Here is a 13,373-nt window from a genome sequence, read left to right as displayed (position 1 = left end):
TGGCTTATTATGTACATATTTGCATAATGAGTTAATTAGGCATAATATGTGGTTAAAATTAACTACACTGCACTCTTTTTATAGAAAGTCAGCACAGATTTCTACAAAGTGTCTCCTTAGACACCCTCTTGGGGGCCTGTTAGGATTCCCTGCCCTCTTTCACATGTCACTAACTTCTGACGATTAATTTGTGAACTCTGACACTTTGTCTATGCAGATTATGCATATACCCCCCCCCCCGACATATTTTGGAATTTTAGGGTTATGTAACAATCTAGTTTTATATTTATTAAAAAAGAGGGAAAGAAATTCAAACCCAGGTGACTATAATGAAGGATTTGATAATGCCATCAAAAGCCATCTGAAAAGTACAGAAAAAAAAAAAAAAAAAAAAAAAAAGAAAAATCCACTTTGATGTTTTTAATGTTTTCTGTACAACCTCTGTGACAGCCTTGATCCTGTCCTTCCCATTTGGAGATGCAATGCCCCTGTGAGTGATATTTAAACTCATGAAGCTGTTTTATGTCCAATTTATGCTGTCTATCACTGTAGACCCGTGGTCCTCAAGGTGCTCCATGTTGACCCTCTTAGCTCTCCCCAAGCATAGTAAAGTTGATTTCTGGTGACGTGTTCACTGTATGAGGCAGGACACAAGTGATTGCCTAATTTTTAGTGTTACCTCTACCACTTGAAATTGGCCCTGCTTTGATCAGATGACAATCACAGACCTCTGGGGGGGCCCTTTACACCTCAACTATTCTTAAATCTCTAGTTATTTGCACTGTGGAATGTGTGATGCTGTATCCATGGCCATCACCGTTTCCTGGATGACAGAAATTAGGCTGCAGACCTGGATTTTCTGAAACAGAGGTAAAGCTCCTAATATCACTGTTTCATGGTTCTCTTCAGCATGGATTAAGGACAATCTAGAACAGCAGATTTTTCTGCCTTTTCAAATGTGCAGGCCTCCTCCATGGTTCTAAGACTATTATGCAGAAATATCCCAACATCTCCCTCATGGCATTGTATTTCCAGTGATCTGTGTGTCATGGGTCTACACTACATGCACTTGCTATTATATTGTTTGCTCCAGGTGATGGAAGGAGAGCTGTGAGTTAGAGGAAATAACTTTAGCTGTGTGTCTTTCCTCTTACTGATCATACACCTTGCTATTTTCCTACCATCCCTTTCTCCTTCAGGCACGTAAAGCTCCTCTGGGAAAGCACTGGCCGCTGCCCAAGACAGTAAACTAGAGTAGATGGAGTGACAGCCTAATGCATTTAAACAACATCTAGGTAAGGACTGAATCCAAAGTAGAATTTAGAAAGCAGCCCTAAAGGCACACTCACCATTTTTTTTTTTTTCTCTAGTAAAATTCAGAAAAGGAAAACCTGCTTTTAGTTAATTCTCAGTGTTGAGTGTTTTGCACTGCAGGAGAAATAAATGGTTGGCAACCAAAGCCAGTATATGCCACTGGGGAGGGACAAAAACACAATTCTATATATTTATTTATACAGCAGCTGCTTTCCATAGGTCACTCTCTGGCCTCAGAAACAAAGGTGGATGAATCATATTGTTTCAACACAGTGAAGTAATTGAAGAAGTATGAATTGGATTGCAGTTTTTCTTCAAACAGTTTATCTCTATAGCTATTAACCCCAAATCTGGAACGTGTGTATGTCACCTGAACAAGAGACAAACTGCATAGACAAAACCACTAACCATTGAACAATAATCTGTAATTGCATAAAAATTCAAGTGCTTGGTATTCACTTTTGTGTTAGCCACATCATGCTAACTTTGCAGCCCCTTTAGACAGAGATTAAAATGTATGGTCATTGAGCTATACAATTAGTTGTTTAGACACCATAGAAAAATTTCACAAGTGGGACAGGAAGAGATAAAATCATTCTGCAAAGGCCGTAAGTAAAAGGTATGATTTTTATATGTTTGCTGAAGTGTTAGCCAGGGTGTTTTTATTTGAATTCTGGATGGTGGTGGGATTGGAGATTAGGAGGTTCTTCCCAGGGAATGGCATGGCTGCTGGATGAAGCAAACACTTTCCACTTTCCTTTATAAGAAAAACTCCAAAGTTGAAAAGGAGATGTAACAGGTTTATAAATTGGGTCATTCCAGAGAGTATATTAGTGAAGAGTATACCACTGAGTTTCCATGGATAGAAAATCCACTGTTGGCAGAATCAGGAAACAGCTGGAAAATTTCAGAAAAACTTTTTCATTGGAAAGTATAGACCGACTGCAATATTCTGCAATATTTTGCAGAATTATACTACTTCTGAAAAAACTTCCACTGCATCAGATTTCCAACAACAGAGTGAAGTTTTTTTGGTCTCTTTTTCACACTGGGGTGACAGAAATAGTTTCTTCTGCCATCCTTAGCACGTGTGCTCTTAGGGCTCTCATCTGGTACAGGTTCCTCCTCTGCCTAATTACCATTTCAGTTGTGAACTTTGGACACTAGTTTCATATGGAATTAAAAGCAGATATTGTGTCAGGGTGTTTTCATGTTCCACTTCAAAGAAGGGGAAAGAAAGAAGTATAGATCAGTGCTTTTGCTGTTAGTAAGGAATTTGAGTCCTTATTCTCCTGTTTCCTAGTTACAACTATTCTTATAGAAACCTAGAAGATTTCTGATTGATCTCAGATATTTTTGCTGGGCAGGGAGAAGATTTTTTTTGTCCATTAACACTTTAGGAAGTTCCAAAGATGTGCTGATTGAACAGGATGTCCCAGTGTCCTTTCCTTAGCTGTCTGTATAAAAGCATGATTTTATAACTCAAGAAAGCCTCTCTGTCCCCTAGATAAAAAAAAAAAAAAAAAAAAAAAAAAGAAAAGAGGATAGTAAGATAACACGGATTTGGATCCACAAATGCCCTGTTAGAGTTATTTGAAACTCTTCAAAGGATTTGGTGCTTGAGAGAGATGGAGGTATAATGTAGTCAACCGTATCACAGGGAGACAACCCAAAAGAGATGTTTATGAAGGAAAAAACTGCAAGTAAGAAAACCTGGTTTTCAGAAATCAGCATGAAAACAGAATCTGCTGTAATCATCCTGAAAGGGACAGATGTTGGCTTTCTACCCTCAGCTTGTCTGGCCTATTCTGTCTTTGAATGCTGAAGCTCACAATGCTTTTTTTCCCCTCCAATTTCAGAAGTGTCAGACAGGAGACACGGTGCCGGTGAAAAAACTTATAGCGATCTCTTGTTAGCTAACTGCAGTGTTTTGTTTCACAGTTACATGTCTGCACAAGCCGTCATTGTGTCAGTCATAATTACCACCTATTCAGTGGCTCCCTTCAGGTTTCATCACCTTTGCAGTATTAAGCAGCCAGCTGCAGGAAGCAGTCGGCTGCCCTGGAGCAGCAACCGTCAGCCTCTGGATTTCAGGGTGTAATTGCTGCCTGAGTGCAAACAACTCCCTCCTTCCTGCATAAAACACCACACTTTTTTTTTTTTTTTTTTTTTTTTTTTTTTTTGGCAGAGATCAAAGCCCCATCAAATGCACTTTTTGCCCAGCATAAGAAGACAGATCCTCTCTTTTGCAGGGACAGCTCAGCATGGCCAGGATGGGAGACTGTGCAGCTATGTGTCTGTGTCACGTGTGCCACACAGGAAAATGTGGCCCCGCACTCCGGACTGGAAAGTGGCTCCAGCCTGCCTGTAAACCCCTTTTTCTCTCTACTATGGAACAACTGAGCTTACCTCTAGCACTGAAGTGTAACTGCAACATCCTTGATGACCCTCAGATTACTCTCCTGGGTTAAACTTGGGAGTACCCATGTCTAAACTTTTCAAGATCTATGCTCATGTGGAAGGACAGGTAGGTAAGTCCTCTTCTGGGCCAGACAGGAAGAAAGAAATGGTAATATGAAACCCTGGAAACTGGGAGGCAGTTTCAGAGCATTCCTGTCAGGCTGCTGTATGGTTTCACATGCCAGCTGCCTTTCCTGTCTTGCCATCCTGTTTACCGTGTTTTATAAATTCAGCTTTGGCTGCATGACCCAGGCCAGCAGGCCTGCCAACAATCATGTTGCATTTTGTTAACTGCTTATGACTTCTGGACAGTGTGCTGCTGTGATTGTCACACTCTTTCGCTTAAACATATGGCACATGGAGACACAAACTACTCCAGCATGCAGCTTTCCATGATAGATTTTTACATACCAATTGCAGATACTATTTGTGGCTGCTGAGATCGGCGTGGTCTAATCCTGGAAGCAGAGAAAATCCTCTACTCTGAGAAGTACCTGGCGTGCTGAGTTTCTTTGGCTCAATTAAGAAAGCCAAAGATGCTGTCAGACTTTTTCCTCAATCCGACTGAAATGCTACCAAGCTGGGCTAAGTATGTGTATCATGTTGGAGAGAGAAGAATGACAATAAAAGCTTGGTGGGAGTATGAAGTGTTGAGAGGCTAACTGAGGAGAAGAGCTATTTCATTTGTAACAGAAATGAGGAGGAATTTAGAGATGCAGAAGTTCTGCCTGATTAAGGTCCCCACATAGCAAAGTTTGTAACATATTTGTCACTGCAACATAAACAAGTGGGAAATTTTCTGAGGTTCTTCCTGCAAATGAGACTTTCTGAGATAACTTTGAGACCAAATCACTGTAAGAAAACAAAAGCTGTCAAATATGAAAGATAATATTAAAATAAGCAAACAGAAAGCCTCCAAATACCTGCAAACATTCCTCCAAAGATGCACAACCCATCTACGTGCTGCCAGAGATCCCTTCATTTCCTCTCTCCACGTAAGTTGATTCTTCTTAGTCTTGAGTCTGAATCAGAGAAAAAGATTCTAAGGGATTTTACATGAGTTTCTTGCCTCAAAACTCTGAATCAACCATCAACATAGATATGGCCTGACAAGAAGGAACTGGATAATGATTATTGTCCCCTTTCTTTTTTGATGAGGCAAAACATGGAACAAATTTGAGGGAAGAAAAACCTAGAGGAGGAATGGGTTCTAATTTCATATAGAATAAATGCCCTCTTCAAACTCACATATTTTCTACCAGACTTGCTGGATTTGAAAAGATGCAAGAGATCCAGCAATAAAACTATCCTGCTTCACCCATCTCTTTAATGTAGAAGAGTTAATCATGAATCTTCAAGTAGAATATCTGAGCAGCTGTTACACTTCACCAACTGCTGCTTTCACTTGTATTAGTGTTTCATACTGCCAAACTGCATTTTGGTGCGTTGGCATGAAGAACATTAGTTTCAGATCCACTGTAAGCTAGGTCATGGGAAATATCTAAAGCTTTTTGGCATTTCACGCTTTTGAAGTGCTGTGATCTACCAGGATGTGTTGTCATAAGAAAAAAATTATGTATGTCACTACTGACATCACTTTTCTTCATTTTCCTTGGCCTGTTGACCTACATTTAGCCCTGAAACTCTCTCCTTTCCTCATGTTCCTTGCTTACTACTGTATGTTTCTCTTGATTTCTTTTAAAAGTGCATGAAAAGAAATGTTTAATTTCCAGATGTTATTGTAAAGAACTGTGCCAATCTAAATTTACCTCTTCACAGTCAGCTTCTCCTCTGCCATCCATCCCATGCAAGTGCAGTGTTATCCTATTGTCCCACTTTGCTCCCAATTTGGAACAAGCTATGAGCTTGTTCATGAGTGTTACTTCTCTTGTGAAGTTAGTGGACTGGAGTGGAAATTGACTCAGTACATTGATAGAAGTGGAATGGACTGGAAAAGAAGAAATTAGTGAATAACAATTGCTAAGGTGCCCAACTGATCTAAGTACATTTCATAGTTGAAGAGCCTTGAGCTAAGCATGGACCAGAATCCCAATTGTGAATAGACTGGAATTGCAGGAAAGCTCAAATCAAGACTTTGCTATCTGCTCTTTCCTAGAAATACATCAAATCCACTCAACAAAACAATAAATGCACATAAACCATCTGCAGCTTCTGTCATGGGACAATAGGAAACTGTGACTGAATGGTTCTAAGGATCCTCTTGCCTGGCAGTTAATTGGGAGCACATCTTATTGAGCATTTTTAATTTGCTTTTACCAAGAACACTTTTATGAAGTCCAGTCTGATGAAGAGCAACTGCTTGGAAACAGCTGGTTGTTAGTGAGCCAAACCAAACCTGGACACGGCGTGATGTGACTGCATTTTTGCTGAAAGCTCACCAGGATGCTATGTCAGACAAATGCACTCCTACAGTACAGGTGGCAGGAAAGGCTTGGCCATATGGAGAAGCATTGCTGCTGCTGTCACTGCCAAAAGCTGTACTAGATGCCCCACAAAACAGAAAGAGGATTTGCTGCAGTTGAAGGGGCTTGTTAACTCTGTTGGTCATAAGATAATGAAAGCAAAAATGTTTTCCTTCATTAGAAAAGGCAGAAAGACTGATGTTAGCTAAACAGCAGTCAGTATTAAGCGAATGATGCAGTTATGTAGGAAAGGATCTCTAGCAAAGCCTTATCAGTATTGCAGCCAAGATAAAGCAAGTACTTCCCACTCTGTCCCCTCTATCTTCTCTGAGCATATCAGCAGTGAGATCATGCCTATTGTCACTCTTACCATGAGTTATGTGATTCTTTCACTTTTGAGCTGGGCTCTGGCCTGTGATGCCCCCTGTGTCACTCACGGTTATGCAGTAACTGAGTGAATTTGTGTCTGCAGACACAGCAATGAAGACAGTGACCTGCCAGCTTTTCAATTCTAGCCCCAATCAAAGAGGGATTTATTTCCTGATAGGAGTGTAAAATTTAGAGAAAATGGAGTTTAAGGCTTCAGATAGTTGCTGGGCATCATCCTGTCTAAACTTAACCACACACCAAAGACAGCCCAGATAGTCAGAGACACCTCAGACATCCCTCACACAATACCACTGCACAGCAGTTAACTTTCATCAGAGGGAGAAAGACCATTTCTAAATCTTTCAGAACATGTGGAGGAACTTTCCTGCTCTGACAAAGATATCTAGGGAGCTGAAGTAAAGTTGGGATAATCCTCCTCAGGCCCCTTGACTCTGCAATTTCCTCATGCCCATGCTAGTGCCCTGAGTGGAGGTGGCTTGCCAGGAGCAGGCAAGAATGCCTCACAGCCTCTCCATGTACCTGGGAAGCGTTTTCAGACTGACAGATGTAACCAGCTTATTGCTTAGGCCCTGAATGAGTGTGCTGGCTTTGCTCAAGTCAGCTGGACTGAACCCACTACATCCAAACTACCCTTGAAAGACATTCCTGCAGCCTGCTCTTAAGAGCCACCAGAAGTAAAGATTTCACATCCCCTTCAGCAATTGTTTTCTCTGCTAACCTCTCTCCACTGTTTCCCTAAGGTATTTTAAAGTGCTTAATCTAAATCCTTAAGCCAATAATAGCCACATGGATGGGATCCAAAAATAGCACTGACAATGGGTGTTAACACCAGTTCAGTAACCTTAAGCTCCAGATTGTCTGCATACAAGTGTTTGATGGTCACACCAGACTGGGCTGGAACCAAGCAGCAACCTGTGGGCAAAGTTATGCCATAGCTTTCCAGAGGAAATACAGCTTCCCATCACTCCTATGTCTGCCTAGAAGTTTGTTGGGTAAGAACATGGACAGAAAAACTTATTTCCCTACAGCAATCCACACAGGAAGTTCAGGCTTGTGTTGCAGCCTGAGGCAACGATAAAGGGATATCTTGGGCATGCTCTGAGACTGCACCAAACAGCAGATGGAAAAGACCTTTTCTGCCTGGAAGAATGGCTGGTCTGGGGAGAATAGTCCCAAGGTGGGAATGTGGCTTCAGGTGATTGAATGAATTCCCCTAGAGCTCATTAGCATGTCTCCACAAGGCATTGTGTATGACCATATGGATGGAGAGGTTTAGCCATGTCTGTGTTTTCTGAATCAGCAACCAGCCCAGTGGTTTAATTTCCTTGCTAGACATAAGCACAATCCAAATCTGGTTAGAATTAACTAGGTGAAGCCTGAGCTCTTTTCTTCACCTCCATGGCATTTTTCTGTGTTTCCCATAGAAAGGCTCAGCGTGCTTCCTCTCCCAAGCATTTCTGGGCTGGCAGTCATGCAAGAGACTTTCCAGTGCCTTTCAAAGCTTCCCTCTTCCGCCTGTTTGGGATTATAAGGAAAACAGACTGCCTCAAAATAGACTTCTTCTTTCCATCCTGACCAAAACCACTACCTGTTGGGAAGATGGCATTTCCCCCCACCCAGCCTAAGAATGGCTTTCTGAGAATTCTGCTTTTTCAGTGATTTGGATTAAAATGGGCTGAAGCACAGCACAGGGACAATATTTAATTCTTCCTTGCTATTTTCTCTAGCTTTGATTCACTGCAATGTAATTTTGGAAGCTTAATCTAGTTTCATCAGCCATGACTGGAGCTAGAAAACAGGGCAAGTTATCAGAAGATGCAGCAGGGAGATAACTAAAGGAAATTTCATTTGGCACAAATTATCAGGAAATCCTCCCAAAATCAAGCCGTCAAGGAAATGATGGAAGTGCATGATTTCACTAAAAATGAACCCACACATTATACCACAACATACACAACCATAAATACACGGCCTCTTTCCATCCTTTGGAAGTCAGTTTGCTTTTTTTCTGGGGCTACTACAAATTTTTTCAGTGTATCCTGGCTGCAGCCCAATCCTCTGCAATTGCTGGCAGCCATTTTACATCATCCCTGTCACAAGTTTCACTGTCACAGCAGTTTGTGCTTTGATTTTTTACTATGCCCAGAGCCAACGTAGCCAACTGGGGCAGTTCAGATTCTGCACCCAGGTCTAAGTGCAGCAGCTGGAACATCTGCCCCAAAAAGGTCTTTATCATTTTCTACCTGTGCCATGGGAGTCCCTGGCAGTTGCCTCTGGAGGAGGGCTGTGCTCCCCAGGAGCAGTTTGTGCTGCCAGCAGCTCCTGCAGCTAAAGCAGAGGCAGCTCACGCGTGGGGACCAAGTGCAGCCTCACTCGGGGAAGGTGGGGTGTAAGGGGGCAATTAGCAGTGATAAATCTGCAACAGGATTGCCTGTGGGCATTGCAACTGCCTCGTGCTTTTCAGCCCTCAGAGAGCTGAGTGCCCCCAGCCCTCCCCACAGAAGCCAAGGTCACCTTGTGGGTGTTCTGTGGGGTTCAGGCCCCACAGACTCTGACTCCATATCCAGTTTTTCTGGAGGTGCATAACTTCTGGCACACCTCAGTGCATCTAATTGTTGTCACTATTAGAGCACAAGGACAAATTGCTGACAAAGAGGGCTGCATAAAAATGCACTTGGGTGCAATAGCTGTGGCAGTATTTCAAACAGCTTCCTATTGTACATCTCCAGGAGAGAGGCAAGCACGTGTGCTCTATAATTGTGCAACCATATCGCTGAATATGGATAGCACTTACAAGTGCTGTGTAACGTGTTGACAACTCTGCACACATAAATATGTATTGTTTTTCAGGCACAACCCAGGCAAAGTGAAAAACTGAGATTTTATTTTAGTTTCTTCTGCAATGCCTAAGCTAACTGCTACAAGTTTCCTTTATAAAGGAAAGTGGGAGTCCTAATGACTTAACAGTGACTCAAGACAAAGCACCTCAGATCTCTAAGTTCAGCTCCCTAAAAAAAATTCTATCTATGGCTCAGAACCTATCAATTACTCCTTTTAGTATAATTATTATTATTATTAATTTTGTGTGCAGCTATTAGTTCTTGAACTTCCTAGTTTGTTCTCTACCTCTTCTGGGTGACTTTTCAAAATTCAGATCATTCCACAGCAAAAGCTTTAACCGTCCTTTATACCAAGATTCCTCTTTCTTTTTGACATCAAGACTCTTCTCTTTGATAACTTCAAATGTTTCTTCCTCTCTGCAGTGAGTACTTAATTCTCACCAATGGTTTTGCTTTTCTATCAAACATAGCAGTAACACCCTGAATGTTTTTAATCTGTTTTGGCCATTGAGTGCTTTCTTTTCTTTCTTCTTTACAAATTTCTACTGTATTTATGTAAAAACCACCACTATTTGTTCAACATTGTTGTGGGGGGTTTTGTTTTTCCTAATTATGTAAAAATACTCTTGCCTTTTAAACCCAATTAAAGCTTCCTTTATGTGTTAGCAGAGCTGCACAACAGAGGTTTTCATCCTGTGCACTGCTTTCGCTGACTGTGAAACAAATAAAAGCCAAGCTTTTGCATTTCATAACCTTGAAGTTCTCTGAGTAGTTTCACCTCCAGGGCTGGGTAACTGAATGTTTTCAAGCAGCTTAGAGAAAAAATATGGGGAAGGGGAGGGAGGAGGAGAAGGAAGCAGTAAACAAGAATATGATTTCAGATTTTCATGATTTAGATTAAACCGAATTGCAGCAGCAGCAGAAGCAGAGAAAAAAAGACTGTGTACACATGATGGAATGGTTTTATGATTTAAAATACATACTGTATTAGACTTTCAACATAAAAGGGCTAATGTGTTTCTCATAATATCCCACATTTTGTTATTACTTTTCACCCCATACCAGCACAAATGGTATTTGAGTGCTGACAGGCTGGAGGGAACATGCAGAGACCACGTTATCTGTAGCTGGGGCATAGCTGCAGATGTGGTATGTGGCAACTGTGCTCAAAGCTCTCTGCATTGCTGCACAGCAGTTTCAGGACAGATCTGGGAGCTTTACAGGAAAAGCAAATGCACTAGAATGGAGGTAGTGACTCATGAGTGGTTATGAGCTGTGCAGCACTGCTAGGATCATGGGGCAGGAAGAATGTAATTGCTCACACTAAATCATCACTGCCCCTCTACACACCCAGGGCATTTTTATTACCACAAGTGATCAAACCTCGCTTGTTTTCCAAATATTCCAAGTCCTCTAAGTTCATTGACTTTTCTCACTGCCCTGATTCACTTGCTCTATCAGTACCATGTCAAAAAAGGTCTATCCCATCTAGAATTACCAGTACTGCTTTGTCTACTAGGCAAGTTTACCTTAAAAGCTGTTCCTTCAGCAGTTGACCTTGTCTGACCTTGTCTAGCTTGTGCTGGGATAGAATTGCAGAAAAGTGCACAGAGAAGTCAGTAAGAGGCAGCTTTTCAGAAAAAATTGGGAACTATTTACCCCCACTATACAAAAACTCCTGCCCAGACAGAGAGAAAACCCTTGATTTGATATGAGACACATTTCTGCATTTATAGAAGAAAGGTCAGGAATTAAAAAAATATAAATAAATCAGACTTTATTTCATAATGAAGCCTGAATGTTCTTTAAATATGCCATGTTTTAGGTGTTTCACAGAATATAGGTATTCCTGGTGGGACAACAGCTGCGAGAAACTGCTTCCAAGGCTTGAATAAACTCATAATATGCTTGAGGTATTTATTGTCTGTGTTAAACAAAACCCCTTGGCACTCATCATTTGAAATAATTCCTTTAGATTACAAATCAATTTTTTAATGGATGTCTCCATATATTGAAGTTGAGTGTGGGTGCATATTATTTATCTTGAGTCTACAAAAAGCACATTTTCTTCCCTCTTGTATTATGTTCCTACAGCATGATGCAGTTACTTGCATGCAATCTACAAAATATCAATTTGCAAGCAGAAACTTCAAGCTGCACAAGGGCATGGACCTCTATCTACAGTTTTTTTTTTAAAAGCTTACTCTTCAAAAAGCTTGAGAAGAAAGTGTGGGCAGTAGTAGGACAAACAGCTCCTTATCCACTGCAATTTCAGATACACACACTGGAATCCACTGGCCCTGTGTAGTCCAGAGTGCATCCCTTATTTTTCTCTAGCACATTTATGCACATGAGCAAGCATGATTACATTCATTTACAGCTCTGGAACAAGAAGGCACTCTGAGGTTTACAAGATTTGCCTGATGTGTTGTGGCCAGTCTCCTCTTTTTTCATGATGATATCTTCTCACAGGTAGGATGGGCCAATCTCCCTCACCAAAGACATTATAACTGTCTTCCTTTTTAAAGTTCCATAGACCATGGCTTTTGACAGGAGGAAGAATGAGATTTGGGAACCAGTCTTATTTTCACTAATGACCTTGAGACAAAAAGTTCAGGTGTGCTAATCTATTTTGTTGCTTGTATGAGGCTGAGCAGCACTGTGAACACAGATAAGGTTAGAAGATAGCATAGAAGAAGCTCACAATTTTGGTGGTCTGGCAGAAGGAAACAGGGAGCCATTTAGAGTGCAAAAAGTAACAGAAATTTTTTTTCCATGGGAGTTTTTTGGTTACAATTACATGGGAAGAAAACCTCTGCAGTAGAGGTTAACTGTGCACAGTTACTATGAGTATGTGATGTGATGTGATTTCTGAGAAGGAAGTGAAAGGCATCAAACACATTGTGTCTGCTTTGCATGAATATGAATCTCAACCAGAGTTGGAACATATATTTTTTAGTATGATAGGACTTATAAAGACCAGTTTGTGGGAAAAACCAAGCTGCTATGTTCTGGATCAATTTGTGAAGTGCTTTAAATAATATCCCCATTCATTACTTCAAGAAATGGGCTCAATGAGGAATAAGATCCTTTCCACACCTTTTCCTTTAATGGTACTGCCCTCATCTTTGATCAGAGTTCTTGGCCACATTCCTAATTTGTTGATTAGCTGGGATTTCCTTTTGAAAAAAACTAACAGAATTTGATTATATCAGCTGTGGTAAATCTATTATTTCTGCAGAAATAGCTGCACACTTTTCACAGCTGGGATGGACTTTGTAATCATTGGCACGGGGTCTGGTTGGAGCCCTGTCACTATAGGCATCCCCCAAGGTTCAGCACTGGGCATAGTACATAAGTTATTCATCAATGACTTATGAGAAGCCACAGAGTGCCTGCTCAGCAAGTTTGCTGATGACACAAAGCTGGCAGGAGTGGCTGATAGCCCAGAGGTCTGTGCAGCCCTTCAGAAGGACCTTGGTGGGCTGGAGAGGGGCAGAGAAGAACTGTCTGGAGTTCAGCAAAGGCCAATGCAGTGTCCTCCCCTGAGCAAGGACAACCCCAGGCACCAGGACAGGCTGGGGCTGAGCTGCTGGGGAGCAGCTCTGCAGGGAAGGACCTGGGGGTGCTGGTGGACAACAAGCTGTCCATGAGCCAGCAGAGTGTCCTGGGGGCCAAGAAGGCCAATGGCATCCTGGGGTGCTTTAGGAAGAGCATTGCCAGCAGGTTAAGGGAGGTGATCCTGCCCCTCTGCTCAGCCCTGGTGAGGCCTCATCTGGGGAGCTGTGTCCAGGTCTGGGATTCTCAGCACATGGACCTCATGGAGTGAGTCCAGTGCAGAGTAATGAAGATGATGAAGGCACTGGAGCACCTCTCTGACAAGGAAAGACTGAGAGAGCTGGGCCTGTTCAGGCTTGAGAAAAGACAGCTGAGATGGCACATCATC

The sequence above is a fragment of the Erithacus rubecula genome (genome assembly GCF_903797595.1).
Source record: "Erithacus rubecula genome assembly, chromosome: 2".
In the NCBI taxonomy this organism is placed as follows: Eukaryota; Metazoa; Chordata; class Aves; order Passeriformes; family Muscicapidae; genus Erithacus; species Erithacus rubecula.
This window is presented reverse-complemented; position numbering follows the sequence as displayed.